This window comes from Gekko japonicus, unplaced genomic scaffold, assembly GCF_001447785.1.
Source record: "Gekko japonicus isolate JY-2015 unplaced genomic scaffold, Gekko_japonicus_V1.1 scaffold163, whole genome shotgun sequence".
In the NCBI taxonomy this organism is placed as follows: Eukaryota; Metazoa; Chordata; class Lepidosauria; order Squamata; family Gekkonidae; genus Gekko; species Gekko japonicus.
This window is the reverse complement of record NW_015161950.1, coordinates 224523-239062: the sequence shown is the minus strand read 5'-3', so window position 1 is coordinate 239062 and position 14540 is coordinate 224523. Positions and strand designations below refer to the sequence as shown.

General features: G+C 41.2%; 1 protein-coding gene across 1 annotated transcript in view; it reads right to left on the bottom strand.

Annotated features, from left to right (window-relative positions):
* Window positions 1-14540, bottom strand: part of THSD7A (thrombospondin type 1 domain containing 7A) — a 322475-nt gene that overhangs the window by 188603 nt on the left and 119332 nt on the right. The gene's annotated exons all lie outside the window — the stretch shown is intronic.

Genomic DNA, 14540 nt, shown 5'->3' with positions numbered 1-14540 from the left:
ACAAGGTGTAGATAGGAATTCTCGGTCTGGGGCAAGTGATACTCTGTATTCTTGGTACTCGGGGGGGGGCAACAGTGGGAGGGCTTCTAGTGTCCTGGCCCCACTGGTGGACCTCCTGATGGCAACTGGTATTTCTGGCCACTGTGTGACGGAGTGTTGGACTAGATGGCCCATTGGCCTGATACAACATTGGCTTCTCTTATGTTCTTAAGGCTCCCTAGTGGATCTGTTGGCCCCACATACAGTTCCCAAAAGAGCATAGCTATAAATGGGGGGGGGGGGTTTAAATTCAGAATTTGGGAGGACAAACTAGGAGATCTGGGTTTTTTGCAGCTCCTTCTCCCCACCTGCAGTAGCTTCTGACTGAGAATGGAGGAGAGCTGTTTTATACTGCTCATGTCTCACGGCCCAGATCTTAGATTTCTCTTCCAAACCCTTAAATACTGGCACACAGCAAAAGTTGGCTGTCAGACATCAGGCAGTGAATGCATACTTGAGATCTAAGTATTTCACCCATATATCATAAATATTCTGACAGAAATAAAGTTGCCTTGTTTAGAGTACTGCTTCTTTGCTTTATTTGGGCTGCGGTCACACGGAGCATTAGCCACGCTACAGAGACGGAAGATAGGCGGATTTTCCAGGCGCGATCACAGCGGCACATCTGGGAAGCGTAGAGCTTCCGTGGGAAACCCGAGGCTTCCCGCCGAAGATGCGGGGTAAAAAACGAGTACCTCCAAGGTACTAGTTTCCGGAAACCGCGGGGCAAGGGCAAGGCCTGATCGTGTTTCCGGTGGTAGGTCGTGGTATCCGGCGCCCGCCCATGTCCCCTCGCGAAAAGGGGTGTTTTTTTCAAGTCTCCACGGGATGCGCACAAGCACCCAACGGCACATGCGCACACTTCAGCCCCCTCCTCTTTTCTGTACCCCCCCCACTCCTGCTTGAGAGGAACTCTCTGCACCGGGCAGCAGAGAGGGAGGTGCAGGGGGGGCGTGGCGGGAGGGCGGCTTGGCTGAAGCTCCTCCTGGAGGGGACCGGACGGAGGACACAATTTGCATTCCTCTGCAGCCCTGGAAGGGGTTAAACCCACGGAGCCTTTTGCTAGAGAGGCCGCTTCTTTGCCGCGCCACAGGATTGTCCTGTGATCGGCACCTCCCCCCTAACCACGGGACCTCGATGGGACCTCTACGCGACGTCTGATCGCGCAGCTGTGCGTTATTTTGCTCCGGGGCAAACAGCCACGCTTCCCCCCCGCATTTTCCTGCCCGTGTGACCGGGGCCTTGCTTTACTTGTTAATTGGGGTATATTTGATGATGATGTTGCATACCTAATGGGTGGTAGTGGATTAAAAGTTAAGAATTGCTATTTTAAAATATTTGTAACTTTTCATAGTTAAAAATAATAATTTAAAAGTGACAAAAAACAACACTTTTTAAAATCACAAAATAAAATACTTTTTCCAATACAAACTGCAAACCATTATTCATGGTCAGATTTATAAAAATGGTGTTACACATGCTGTTAGAGCTTCTTCAACCATGGACTTGTCAGTTAAGGAGAAGTAAAAATTCTTTGTGTTAGCAGAAAGTACAACTCAGTCAACATCCATAGTGTCTAAGAAAAACTCCCTGGGATATTTTCAGTCAGAATTTCAGCCTGTAACAAGACCTGACACAAGGATCTTCAGGTGGGGATTCAGCCAAAGGACGAAACTACACCAAAAGACCAGTAATGTGGCCTCTTGACTACAATTAGACAAAGAAAGCCAGGTGATAAACTATAACATAAATAAGCTTCCAGTTTAAGCTTATTTGATACTCTCAGCAGCTAAGAGCGAGTGGTTACAATGCTGAACTGTGAAGAGGCAAGCTCAAATCCTTAATCAGCCATGAAGTTCAATGGGCAACCTTGGGTTAGCCAGTTTCTCTCTTGGCCTACCTAACCAACCTTGCAGAGTTCTTGTAGAGAAGGATGAAATTACCCTGAACTATTGGAAGAAAGAGTGAGCTAAAAATTAACAGATAAAACAAAGGAACACTGCTGGTGACAGACCTGCTTTTGCTTTATCATGCCCTCATTTAGATAGGACTGATAATTCCATTGGTCCAAATAAAAGGTATTCCATGGAGTGTAATTTTGATTTTTTTTAAAATCAGTGCAGCTTCAAACAAGACTTGCCATCTCTAAAGATCTTTGGTTGAATGTACCAGAGCCTCAGATAAAGTGCAGTGTTCCTTTCTTGCTCCTTATTTTAAACTCTGACTTCTGAGGAATATTGAGTCATTGGAGCTCCTCACATATAGAAGAGAGATGGTGGAGACTAAATAAGCAACAGACACAGGTCTCCTAATATCTCTTTGGCCCAGGGATATTCTTAAGAAAATACTTGTACTGGATCCTCAACACCACTAACTCAACCTCCTCAGATGCTCCTAAAGTGAACATCTCACGTTTTCTATCATAAAATGAAATCACATATACAGCCTAGGAAAGCACTGATCCCAACAGAGAGTATCAGAATGGCATATGCAAAGCAAAGAAGACAACTGTTGTGTAGTAAGAAGGAAAAGATTCATTGTAAGGAGAACAAAGATGCATTTGTCAGTTGCAACACCCCTGCACACACGCATGCACACACACAATTTCTGTAAACAAAGAATTATTCCAATTTATTAAGTAAGCAAATAATTCTAGGCAGAAAATCTAGTAGAGTAAATCATAAGGATTAAAAATATATATTAATCTAGAAAAAAATCCCTGTGAATACTAAAAGCATGTTAATAACAGTTGTTATACATTCTTTGATTGTTAAGAATGTGATTTACTACATTCACAAATAAATTAACACAATAAATATACCAAAGTTAACTGCAGTGCCATTGGCAAGCAATGTAACAGTGTAAAGAATGCAAGGATATGTTGCCAACAACACTGAACTGGAAGCAAGTGCCACTGAAAACAACAGTCTACTGCCTAGTAACATTCTGATAATATGAAGGCTAAACAAAGGCACACACAAAGATCACATTTTTGACTAAAATTCCAAATGCATAAAATATATCAGAAACAGGGAAGTGAGTTTCCCAGCAAAAAATAGAATTGAAAAACGTTTCAGAAAATTATATCTATATATCTAATAGCCAAGGCACCCTCTGCATGCGGATATCTAAATCCACACATCAGGGGCACCTAGGGGGCAAAGAGATTTTCGTGCACATTTGAGGCAATCCCCAGATGTGGAGAAAAATCTGAAATCTATAAAAAACTATACAGGGGATACTTAAATCCCCCCCAAAGTAAAAAAAAAAAAAAAAGCATGCCCTTTGCATGTGCAGGGAATACACTGAGAACGGTGCCTCGCAGCCATTGCGAAGAGGCTTGGTGTGCCCGGCAGCTGGGAGCCGCAGGGGCCTCGCTGTCGCTGCTGGGGGGTGGGGAAGAAAGTTTGGTGGGCCCGGTGTGGCCCTCGCTGTCAGGGGAGGAGAGGGAATCTTGGCGGGGTTGGCGGCTGGGAGCCACACAGGCTTACTGTCGCTGCTGGGGGGCGGAGGAGAAGGTTTGACAGGCTGGGAGGCTGAAAGCCGTGCGGGCCTCACCGTGGGGGCTGAGGGGAAGCTTACCTATGGCTGCTTCCTCAGTCCTGAGGTCCTCCTCCCCGCGAGTATTGCGGGTCCCTCTTCTTGTGAAACCCTAATGGTAATGTGATCTGATTTAGAATGTATATTTTGACATATTTAGTAAACATTTAAAATGTACCACAGGTTAATGTTATGTCCCAATAACAACAAATACTTAAACTTAACTGTTTGATGGAGGTGGAAGGAATCAGTGTGGTTTAAAGTTCAAACAAATTCAAAACTTTATGTAGAATTATTTTCATTGGAAGAATATTTGTAAAAATTAAAGACAATATGTATTTCCTTTACATAGTTTAAATTTAAGGGGGGGAAAGGCACTCAAAACTAATTTTAGCACACCAAAAGAACTCACCACTTGCTAATGATGTTACAATGTTATTTATTACTATTTAGTTCCATATCAAACTGGGGATTACAATATTCCTTTCATCATGTGAAATGTAAGATTTGCATAGTTAATCAGGTGAATTCATAGCTTGATTTTTTAAATTTGGTATTATATAAATCTGTAGTTTTATTCCCCACCCCCATTTACAAATCAATAAAACATACATGTACTTTCTTACAAAGTTTCTAGGGATAATTACCTGAAAATTATTAACTACAACTTTAAAATTGCCAAGCTGGTTTAATACTGTATTGGTAATGTTGTCCATTCATTGTTATTAGGGTTGCCAGAACCACGGTCTGGGCGGGGTTCCCCTGATTTTCAGGGCTTCAGCAGGGAGGCCCTGCCCCCAAGAATGATCACCCATGGCAAACCCTCTCCCTCCTCTCCTGAGAGATTTAAAGGGCCCTCCAGCTGATTGGGGGGAGCACATGGCCCAGTGATCAGCTGGATGGCCCTTTAAATCTTTCAGAAGGGGAGGGAGAAGAGTTGCCATGGGTTGTCATTGGGGGCAGGGCTTGGAGCAGGGACATACCCAATGTGATGCCATTGTGTTGGGGACATCTCTGCCCCCTCCAGGAACATCCCCCAAAGTCCCCCACTGAGGACAAGGCCAGACCTGGCAACCCTAATTATTACTAATTTTATGGGGGGAAACTGTATTTTTTAGAAATAGAAAAATTTTGGTGGAAGAATTTTGTTGTTCAGTCGCACAGTCGAGTCCGACTCTTCGCGACCCCATGGACCATCTCCCGCCAGGCTCTCCTGTCTTCCGCCGTCCTCTGAAGTTTGCTCAATTTCATGTTCGTTGCATCGATGACACTGTCTAACCATCTCATCCTTTGCCGTCCCCGTCTTCTTTGACCTTCAATCTTTCCCAGCATCAGGGTCTTCTCCAGTGAGTGCTCCCTTCTCATTTGGTGGCCAAAGTATTTGAGCTTCAGTTTCATTATCTGGCCTTCCAGGGAACAGTCAGGGTTGATTTCTTTGAGGATTGACTGATTTGTTCTTCTTGCAGTCCAAGGGACTCTCAAGAGTCTTCTCCAGCACCATAGTTCAAAAGAATCTATTCTTCAGTGCTCGGCCTTCCTTATAGTCCAACTCTCGCAGCCATACATGACTACTGGGAATACCATTGCTTTGACCATGCGGACTTTTGTTGGCAGGGTGATGTCTCTACTTTTTATCATGCTGTAAAGTACTGTAAATTCCTCCTCAAATCTCTAATACTAAGTTCATAAAATTCACACAAGGAGGTAGAAGGGGAAAGATCTGGTGTTGATGGGATCCTATGCTCTGTAAGAATGAAGTTACTTATTACACTGATGTGTTGTGCACTAGCATCACAATGGCCACTTTTTCTCTGTGAAGGGGTACTGAGAAAGGATGATTTGCAGCAAAGAGGAGTGGTTAGTGGAAGGGAGTTTAACCTTTCTCCTTCCCTTTCTTTTTCCAGTTGAAATTCTCCTTGGCCATTTTTCTCCAAACTCATGTTCCAGATCTGTGTGTGGACAGATGAATCATGAGTTTTAGTACCTGAAATGTTAACTGAACCCATCCTGCTTCTGGAACTTCAGTTAACTAGAAGTACTTTTTATCAGCTTTCTCTGATAAAAAACAAAATCAGAAGACAAGGTTTAGACCGTGAAACACAGCTGGCAGCCTAAATATTCTTGAATGTTTTACATTTAGAGGGGACTGTATTTCATGACTCTGCTGGGAGACTGGTTATAAAAATTACATTGTCCTCTAGTTTAGAGGTACCTGAGGGACTAGAAATCAAGGTATTCAAGATTAAAAGGTAGTTGGTGGATACAGTTGCTATGCTACCCTGGGGGGAAAAGAACTCTTCTCAAAAAGATGCAAAGAGGCCATAGAGCTGCAGATCAAAAAGTTCTGGGGAAGTGTGCAAAGAAACAATTCAAAGGATAGCCTGCAACCTATGGTAGCTAAACAAATCATGTGGTAGAGTGAATGGCAAGCACTAGCAAAGGTATACCTGGCACAGAAAGCAACACTGAGGCACACATCAGAATAACATGATGCAACATACAAAGCATACAGAGAATGTAGAGATACAAGCCTCATTCTTCTTTTAACTTGCTGTTAATATTGCGTATTCTACATGTTTATCTTTAATACATAAATAAGCCAATACACTTTTAGCTTAGCAATTGTCATTTTTACTCCCTTTGATAGCCTGTAGGCAACAACTATCATTTCATATTTTCTCTGTACAGCCATACTAAAGATAATAGGCAAAGAGGACATCACTGTACAAAGAACAACAGATTTACATTGAGTGACATGTGTTTGCTACCATAACAGAAAATATTTCACATTTTTTTGCATAGGAAATACACAATGATTTCTGGACACCTAGGGTAAGTATGGCATTACTCTAATTTGTAAATAAGGAATTAGCTCAATAAAATATGAATTCTCTTCTGATGAGCCTGGATTACTGTAATATTCTTAATCAGACTCAGCATGCATAAGTATTACTTTGTCTGTAGCAACAAGCGTGAAAATTCATTTCTCTCCTGTGTAACAGTATGTTAGAGCTTATTTGTTCACACTACATTATATAAAAATTATTAACACAGCCAAAGTCATTCTCATTCCCAGTAGTCACGTATGGCTGCGAGAGTTGGACTATAAGGAAGGCCGAGCGCCAAAGAATAGATTCTTTTGAACTATGGTACTGGAGAAGACTCTTGAGAGTCCCTTGGACTGCAAGAAGATCAAATCAGTCAATCCTAAAAGAAATCAACCCTGACTGTTCCCCGGAAGGCCAGATCCTGAAGGTGAAGCTCAAATACTTTGGCCACCAAATGAGAAGGGAGCACTCACTGGAGAAGACCCTGATGCTGGGAAAGATTGAAGGTCAAAGAAGACAGGGACGGCAAAGGATGAGATGGTTAGACAATGTCTAGATGCAACGAACATGAAAGGAAGGCTTGGCGTGATCTAGTCCATGGGGCCGCGAAGAGTCGGACTCGACTGTGCGACTGAACAACAACAAATGTAAGTTTTGTGCATGTGAAGGACCTGTTTTATATGAAAGAGAACTCAAACATTCAGTCCCATGCCAACAGGGCAGAAAGGGTAGAACCATGTTTTTGCCAGCTAGGAGAGATCTGAGCTGAGCTTTTGTTCCCTCCTCTATTACAAGTATTTAGCTTTGGTACAGGCAAAGGACTTTCTAGCAGGAGGAATGTTGCAAATGTCCTTTTGCTATTCAAACATGGAATACCCCATGCATATCCTCTAAAATTTCACAAATGTTTCACATGTGAGGATATTCTTATTATAAGACCCCAGTTTTCATCCCAAGGATTACTTTGCCAGCCTCAAACCCCACCCCCACCTCCAAGATTTCACATCCAGCAATATGGAGGAAACTTCAACACCACCTGGTATGTGCTGAATTTGCTTATTCTGAAATAGCCCTGATTTAAAAGCCAAGAACATCGTATTTCAGATGTTTGCAACAGAAAAAAGGCTAACGGCTGGGGACATGAGCAGGAAGGAAGGCACATATTCCTGGCCTGGGAAGAAAAGGTACTCCCCTCCCAGGGCCTGGAGGTGATGTTCAATTACAGGAAAGGAGAAGGCAGGACCATTTTCAAAAATCAGGCTTCACCAAACCTAACTAGGCTTACCAGGTTGCCAGCCACAGCCATGACAGGCAACATCCAGCTCCCACACACCATCCCCCAAGAAGAATTGATGGAGCAGTGGGAGGAAGGAGGGGGGAGAACACAGTGAATGCCATGACATCATGGCATCCACAACACTCTAGGAGTTCCCCCAATCTTTATGGTAAAGACCCAAGGGCTGGCAATCCTATTGTTGACTCCCTACTAGACTTTTAAATAAGTGGAGATCTAGGACTGATTTTCTGGGCCAAATCCAAAATGACCTGCATTGTCAAACACAGCATCATAAATCCTTTACTGGCTTTTCAGACTGATAGGTAAAAAGTCAGCGTTACTGAAAACTGACTTCGACATTTCTGAAATGAATCTATAGGTCTTATAATCCTAATTATGTTACACAGAAATTAGTCCCACCTATCTCCATGGTACTTTGGAAAAAAATTATCATGATTAGGATAAGTTTGCGTATTAAATTCCTGGATTTTGTAGCATTATTCAGCATGCTATGAAATGGCATTCATGATGACAAAATACATTTCAGCCACTAAAATAGGCTTCCCAAGTCCCCCCGGGGACATCGGGCCCCCGGGGGAACTCCACCCCGACATGCGCATCACCCAGAAGTGACGCGACCACGCCGGGCACACTGGGGGCGGGGCCACGGCAATCTGAGGGGTAACTGGTTTTCCCTCATATGGCCATGGCCCCACCCCCAGCATGCCTGCCGTCATCATGTCACTTCTGGGTGACGTGCATGCAGCGCGCGCGCACACACCAGATGCCAGCCGGGAGCCCTGCACTCTGGCAGAAGATTGACTTGGCAACCCTACACTAAAAAGGCTATATTTGGGATCATGGGAACTGCAAGGACAAAAGCCACATGGAATGGGAACACTATAATATGGTGAAAAGATTGAGAATAAAAGGCTAGATCCAACCTAAAGCTTATTTATAATTTCATATCACAATATCTTGTTGTATGACATAAAAATAAATATGCATAAAGTTCTTGCCATTATTATATGCAAATTTAATTTTACACCATTCGGTGGTATGGATGAATTCATTTCTTGACCAGCTGCGTTCTATGCTGCTCCAATATTCCATTAAATAGAGCTTTTTAATGGAATTATGGGGAGAAGTTAGGCTAGGCTTAGAGGTTAGCTTTTAGTTCTGGTGGTGGCAAGCAAGGTTACCCCTATTTTTGTTTGTATACCATAACACTTTTGTCATAGCTTTAATAAAATTTTGAGAAACTGTGAAGAGGTTAGCATTAACCTTTTTGTGGTAGCAATAATTAGAAAAAATGGTCATTAAACGACAAAACCCTAAAGGCTGAATGAGTCTGGCTCCTAAATATTTGGGCTGGCTCCTTAAGCCAAAGAAATTTGTCCAAGCCTGATGTAGTATATGGAGCTGTGATTAATATGCCATGTTTGTAGTCAATTAGGATCAATATGTAAATGTGAACCCAAATTAAACTACCCTATTGGCTAAAGTAGCTTCTTAAGCAGTACTGCACGATAAATATTTTATGGGCACTAATTTATTCGGTATGTTTATATACAAATGGCTAGATTTTAACTTCAGAGAAGAACAGAATCAAGGAAAAACAAACCTACTGTCCTGTTGACAACCTTCCTCTATCCTTTCAAAAAAGGAACTGAGAAATTCAACTACAAAGTGAAAGAAGATTCTTCAACTCCCCAGTCCCCAGTGCAGGGGCAAAAGGGAGGATTTTCTTCTGAACAGAGGAAAAAAAGGTGGCCTGCCCTTTACAAAAAAGAAGACAAAAGCCAGCCTGATGGCTATTTAGAGGCAGTTTCTTTGAATACTTCTCAAGGTATTAGAAATGTCATTCTGCGTTTCAATTCTCCTTCAGGCAAGAAGGTTAACTCATTACCAGAAAAAACTATTAGAGGTCAAGTCCCCATCAAATCAATAATGAACTGGGTTTAAGATAAGTTACAGAAGAAACATGTTCAATTAAAACAGCCCTCACCACGGATAATGAGTAGAGAGGTAAGGTTAGCATTGGACAAAGAAACTCAGGACCTCTTGCCAAAGAGGTGAAAGGATGATCCATATCAGCCTGAGTTGCAGTGAAAACCTTCAAGTTAACAAGAGGGTTTAAAAAAAAAATGAAAGGTCACCTTGTTTCTGAAATGCTCCTTAGTGGGCTGTAGAGAAGTCCTGAAAATATTTTCCAGACATTTAAAAATAAACATGAAAACTGTTTGGAATCAGCAGGGAGAAAATGTGAAATTATGTTTGTTCTTCAATAGGTGCAAAGACACTTGCAAGATTTATATTTAGAAAAGAACATAGCACAAATAGTATTTGACTTCTTATTAGAGAGTTCATTTCATAAAGCAATGGTATTCAGTTCCAAATAAGGTAAGCTGTAAGGCACATGTCAGCCACTGAGGCACGTAAGCCCAAGCTGGCCTCCTGAACAGTGCTTTTTGCCTCACAGCCCCATTGCCAACTCAAGAGGCAAAAATGTATTGGGAAGATAGGTCTGTTGCAACAAAATCCACTGGCAGGCTACTTTATAGAATGGGGGCTAAGATGCTGGCCCACCATACTTTGCTTGCTTATCAAAGCAGCCTTCCAGGAAAAGTTGCTGACTGGGGTCAAAAGACAGATAAATAGGTAAACAAAAACAAAAAAAAGTGTCCTGGGGAGGACAATGCATTGCCCTTAACTAGATCAGAAAGCTTTGCTTGAACAACACAGCACTGTCCCGAAGACACTTCATGTACCTGTACTATCTTAAAGACTTGGATATTCTGTAGTTATGGAACAAAGGAGGATGTATTGACATGCATCAAGAGAAGTGCTAGCATGAACAGGTGAGAGGGTAGGAGGGCTGAAGCAAATGGAGTGCTGCTGAAGCAAGGATGACAGGAGACTGGAACATGGAGAGGAAAAGAGGAATAAAAAGGGATACCAAAGAAGAAGAGTTGGTTTTTATACCCCATTTTACCTTTTAAAGACTCTCAAAGTGGCTTACAATCTCCTTCCCTTCCCCTCCCCACAACAGGCACCTTGTGAGGTAGGTGGGGCTGAGAGAGTTCTGAGAGAACTTGTTACTGTCCCAAGGTCACCCAGCAGGCTTCATGTGGAGGATAGCAGAATCAAACCCAGTCCTCCAGATTAGAGTCTGCTGCTCTTAACCACTAGAGGGAGAAGGAAATGGAAGGGGTAAGAGGCCTTTACTTCATTACCCAGAAAGTTTACCCACCTCACCTTGCCTGTATAACCTTGTTGCACTAAATTTTAAAACAATATGGTCCCAGCAAAGAGAAGGAATTTCTACTTAGAGATGTTTATGCCTGGAAAAAATGTAGAATCATGGGGGAGGGCAATGTTTTTCCCTTTTTTCCAATGGCTTTCATTCAGTTTTTCTGATGGAAAAATTGGGAAATTTTGGAAAGCAACAAAAAAATCCTATGAAATATTTGTTCTCTTTTAAAATAAGTGATATGCTTCTAATGGTAAGATTTATACTCACTCAAAATGTATAGAATGAAACCAGTCTGAGGGCATTTACAATTTTTCCAACGAAAAATCTGAGAAATTTGGGGAAATACAGGGAGGGGACACCTTTTCCCCTTTTGGAATGGGTGAAAGAAAAGTTGCTAAAAATACGTAGTATGAAAAATTTGATAGGACAAAGTTTGAGTCCAGTTTTTTATTTTATGTAAGACAATCAACAGCATTATATAATGATAATTTCTATTTATATTGTAGATATATATAACATTGTCAAGAAGTGTTTTTTGTTTAAATGTAAATAATTTTGGCCATAATTAATATGTTAGAATGTATTTAATGATAATACATTATTAGAGAGTTAAGTGATTTCAGTATTATGTTTAAATCTTTATCCAAATATTATGGTGTATCTATTTATTGTGACTGTGCCCATAAAGAAACAAATACACTTTATTTTGTTTACTACAGAATTTTTCTACCTCCAACTCCCCCCCCCCCCTCAGATGACAAAAAAAAAGAATACATGAGCTTTGGTAGCATGGAGTACAGCAGTCTGCAACTTTTTCTCATGTATTGGGCATACTTACATTTTTTCTTACTAAAAATTAAGACATTTACACTTTTGAATTACATTAAAATGCCAAATAGTACAATTTTACATGCATTTTAATTGTTAAATCTGTAAATGAAGAATAGGTTGGTTAATATTGGGAAATTGGGAAATATTGGGAAATAATATATTGGAAATTAAATTGAAAATATTTAATTGGAATTCCAATTGAAATTGGAAATATTTAATTGGAAATTGGGAAATTAAATTCCACTCAAAATTTCTAAGGTTGTCCCCCCCAAAAGGGGGATCCCTTGCATTTTCGAAATTTTATATTTCTATTCCTATAAAATATAAGCCCATTAATCGCTCAGCTATGGAAAGAAGTTGTGCTTACGGAGCACTGGATTTCTAAGGTGAAGCTGATGGAACACAGGAAAGTCTTTTCAGTGGCAGTCCTTGTCATAAACTTGCCCTGGGTTTATGCGTTTTTACATGCATGTACCAGTTTGTGTGCATCTAAATATGTTCTCTAGTGCCACCACCCCATTAAAATCCATCCTTCCATGTTACCAGTGACTTGAAGAAAACCAGTAAAGGCTGCCTCTGAACATCTGCAAAGGGCACAGTTTCCCAGCTACTTCAGCCCTTCCCCAGTGTGCATCAGTGTTAATAAGTGGCCAAGGTGCACAGGGAGGAGTTTGCAACAGAGTCTGCTCTCTTAAACAGGAAAACTTTATTGCTACAGGTTTTGGAGCACAGGACAAGGGAAAATAACTATCATGCCTACTAGTTGCACAAATATATGGAAAAGAACAGGAATAATATCACTAAGCTAAATTTAACAATAGACATTTGTACCTTCACAATGCTCCCTGGAAGTCCATGGAACATATGCAAATCCAGACACACACACACACCATTGACGCCATGGAGGGGAATCTAACTCCTAGCATTTGAACAATGGGAACTGGATGTTTCCCACCTCCCCTCTTACCCAATCCAGATATAGGGAACTCTCTCCCACATGGATAGTGAACCCCTATCTCCCAATCATCCAAGGGTGCATGTACCACACATCTCAATACAAGAGCAAGCGCTACCAATCTTGCTTTCCCTAGCAGGTAGAACAAATGGTTATCTCTTTACAGAATCACATCCCTGCTTACTCGCTGACCTCTTGGTGCATTTTATGGCTCCTTTCTCTAGGAAAGTAAGGTGTTTTTAGGATCCCAGGAACTCCAATAAGCTTTAAAGCACCTTACATTTCCAAGTCATGACAGCCCCCTACCCTATGGAACTAACTAACATGTGTGACCCTCTACTGCCCATATTTTTAAGTGTTCCTCAGTGATGCAAGGCTTATTTTTATTTATACAGGTACTATCTCTGAGAATGTACTACTTCACTTTTTAGTACATATTTCATTTAAATGGATTTATTATAAACTGGATGTTTCTGTGAACTACTTAGCATTTTTTAAAAAGATTGGATATAGCAGAATAGAAAAATAAATAAATAAAAGGTCTCCTAGGAAATACATTTTACCACATCAATAAATCTCAATGTTTGTTTGATTTTAAAAGTCTAGAATACAGTGCCAAAGCAGCAGAACTTGGGGGGGGGAGAAATGACTTAATGCCAGCTGCCAGGTTTTCCATATGCTTTGCAAGATGATGTTGCTATCAGCAAAGGAAAAATATTTCAAAATATTAGTGAATCATCCTTTCCAAAATTGTGAAGAAAACAATTATGCATCACAATATAAAGCTAGCTGTTGAAAGTGCTAGATGCAACAGTCTGCATCCACATTTTAGATTAAAAACAGTGAAAATAAGGAATAGACAGCCTGTCATTTCAACTACATGATTATACACATGCTCTCAGAAACAAGAATGTGTATGAAGCAGAATATTAAAAATAATGCTTTAATCTAAATAAGGCCTGTCTGATATCACACAAGATTGTCAAAAGTATTTAAGACATTGGTTAGTCTGACCCCACTCTGACCAAATCTGTTTCCTGTTTTTCCTAAGCTAGACTAGTGGTTTGGAGCTTCCTTTGGAAGCCATTTCCTCTTTAAAGTGTGCTAACAATGTTATCTTCCCCAACTAAGGTGTCTGTAGTTCACGGATTCGGGTATAACTATTTTTTTAATAGCTTCCTTTGCAAAAACATATGTTCTTATCTCCTATTGTGTATGTGATTTAAGCTGACATAGGTAATGTAACCTCAAGAAGACAATACATGCATACTCAAGATGTTTCCTTTTGATAAAGTGTTTCTATATGAAGAAAGAGGAAAAACAACTTTTCATTGTCTGAGGCTAGTGACGTGATAAAACTTATAGTATATAATGTGAATGACTGCAAGACTTGGGGAGCTAGCATTTTGGATATCACTTTGGTGATAGCTAGACTCAGGTGCCTTAATAAAGCTCTCCTCTTGTTAAAGAATCTGGTGTGGTCTTAATCTCTGGGCAAAACTCTTATCTCCCGTGCTTCATTTACTGGTGCGATTGGCCGGGAAGAGGAGGGCTGACTCCAGTGAGAGATCGGGTCTTTGGAGGCCCCTCCTAGCCACAGGCTGCCGGAGAGCTGGGCAGTCTGTAATTGATTGCTGACAGGCGCCACTTCCTACTTTTGGAAGGTCAGTCTCTCTCTTCATTCTGCTGTAGCTCTCTGACAGCACTGCTTGCTTTGAGAGAACCCAGGCAAGAGGACAAGCCCAGGGAAAGACTCCGGAGTCAGTGGACAGGTCTGTATAAATTATTTTCTGAGGAATCTGTGGAACCTCTCCA